The sequence below is a fragment of the Aureococcus anophagefferens genome, assembly GCF_000186865.1.
Source record: "Aureococcus anophagefferens unplaced genomic scaffold AURANscaffold_17, whole genome shotgun sequence".
Classification (NCBI taxonomy): domain Eukaryota; class Pelagophyceae; order Pelagomonadales; family Pelagomonadaceae; genus Aureococcus; species Aureococcus anophagefferens.
This window is the reverse complement of record NW_008705577.1, coordinates 889,509-892,163: the sequence shown is the minus strand read 5'-3', so window position 1 is coordinate 892,163 and position 2,655 is coordinate 889,509.

Genomic DNA, 2,655 nt, shown 5'->3' with positions numbered 1-2,655 from the left:
GATTCGCTGCGAAGTCGACGATCTGGACTACGGGCGTGAAGTCGCCGGGCTCCATTTCCCGCGTGAGCATGGCCTCGATCGAGCAAACATCGAGGTGCGCCATCGGCTGCGTGGCAACGCTCGTGCCGAATGGGCCGAAGTCATCGTGTATCGTCGAGATGCACGCCATCCGGCCGTTTCGCACCGTCGCGACGGCGCAAACGCCCNCCGCCCACGAGGACGCGATCCGACCCACGCGGAACCGCTCGGCGCAGTTCGGGTCGAAGGCTGGCTCCGAGTAGACGGCGTCGTTTCCGACGGTGACCGCATCGATAGTTTTGTCTTTCGCGCCTTTGTGGTCCTCGAGGCGCGTGACCAAGGGCATGCGGCACGTTTGCGAGTGTAAAACAAGAAAGGTTCCGCGAGGAACTGTGATCGTCGACATGTCGAAGCATTTGTCCTCGAAACAAACGGAGGCCTCGCTTGGCGACTCGCTTCCGAATTGCCACAGTCGAGCATACTGGCTTCCTCGGTCTCGAAAGATGACAAAGCCGAGCTCGGCCACGACTGTAACTTTGACAGGCGATCCGCGCGTGAGTTTCTTGGACCATTTCCAGCGTCGGCACGGACGCTGCAGTGGACCGGTCTCGCGGGGCGCGGCGGCGTCGGGAAGCGGGTCCGCATCGCGGGGCGCGGAGGCGCCCGCTTGCTTCTTCTTGCCGCCGCGGCGAGTTTTCTTCTTTTTCTTGGCCGCCGCGTCATCTCCCACGTTCTTCGGCGCCGGGAGCTCAGTTTGCGCCTCCAGCTGCGCTTTCTCTACAATCAACCGATCGCCGTTGCCAAAGCCCAGGGGCTGCGAGAAGAGGTCGACAAGGCGCGCGACGCCCGCCGGGATATTCGCCGACACGAACGCCAAGACCGCCTCGGGCGCGTGCTTGCGCTGGAGCGTGCGGCGAAATCGTAAACTCGCCTCCTTGGCGCGCGGCACCTTGCTGAGCTCCATCTGGAGCTGCAACGCGACCGCGCCCGAGACCGCGCCGCGGTACGCGTCGTGGCCCTCGACCGTCGCCGCGAGCTCGACCTGCTCCGCGTAGTTCTCGCTCGGCCGCACGAGGTGCCAGAGCACGAGGAGCCCGAGCAGCGCCCGCTCGAATGTTGCCCTCTGCTCCGGGTCGTACGCGCGCCAGTCGAGCTTGACGTCATGGAGGAGCGCGACGGGCAGCCGGCCGAGCGCGTCGAGCAGGGGCCGCGTGTCGAAGGTCTCGCCGAAGAGGGTGCAGGACGGCTTGTTGCCAAAGGCCGCCTGGTTGAGCACGGCGAGCAGGACTAGGACGACGGACGGCAGGCACACGTGGACCATGGAGCTCTCGCTGGGCGCCGCGGGCGCCGCGAGGCCCACGAGGCCGAGCACGAGCTTGCGCCGCGCGGCCGGCGCGTCCGCGCACTTGGCCGCGATCGTGAGGAGCTCGGGGAGTTTCCGCAGCTTCAACAACGACAGGATGCCCGAGTGGAGGGGCTGGTCCATGTCCGGGTGCCGCGCCGTCGGGAAGCCCGCGTGGTTTTTGTAGAGGATCGCCCAGCTGCTGCTGCGTGCCGCGTGGTTCGTCGCGATAGTGAGGACGTCGAAGACCTTCGACAGGACCTCCTCGTCGTCGACGTCGCCACGCGCGGGCCAGGGGAAGAGGCCGAGCGCGACGCCGACCTCGAGGAACGCGCTCTCGCCGACGCAGTAGACGCTCGCGAGGGCCGTGCCCGACACCGTGAGCCGCTTCCAGCAGTCGAGCTCGTAGATGAACTCGCCGCGCATGACCCGCTCCTTGGCCATGGTCGCCCAGCAGCCGTGCTGGAGCTTGGTCCACTGCGTCCGCGGGACCTTCTTGCGCCGGTCGTCGAGCCAGACCGTCACGGCGACGCGCTCGGGCGGCGACGGACCCAGGAGCGCGCCGAGGTGGTCGTCGTAGTCGATATCGCGCTCCGGCCCGCCGTCGACGGCGATGCGGATGGACCGCGCCTCTTCGACCTCGCAGACGACGTCGTCGCACAGATGGTCGTAGATCTTCTCGGAGATCTCGCCGCCCGCGTGGAGCCGGTGGATCGTCGGCTCGATGCCCTGTCCGACCCATTGCGCGATGACCTGGGGGAGCTTCATGCGCACGACGACGTCGAACTTGAGCAGGTCCTTTTTGTCGTCGCCGTGCAAGATCGCGACGTCGAGGCGCGTCCCCGCGCGGAGCGTCGAGCCGGGGAAGTCGGCGACGACGCACGCGAAGGGCGGATCGCCGATGCGCGCCAGCTCGCTGCGCTGCGTGAGGAAGGCGACGGACACGCTCGCGGGGTCCTCGATGAGTTGCGTCTCGCCGACGAACTGGCCGTCGACGAGGTGCGCAAAGTGCGTGTGGTAATCCTCCGCGTGCTCGGGCCGGCCCTGGCAGAAGGAGACGGACGCGCCCTCCGCATCGAGCGCGCCGGGCATCTCCAACACGTCCTCGACGGCGTCCTTGACGGAGGCGTGGTTGTCGGCCGCGGGGCACCGGAGGACGTCCCAGAGCGGGCCGCGCGCGTCCTTGGCGAGCACGAGGAACGTGCCGAGGTCGTCCGCGGGCGCCAGGTCCCGCCGGAAGCGCTCGCCGAACTCGTCGGAGAGCACGGCGATGACGATGGGCTCGCCCTCCGGCG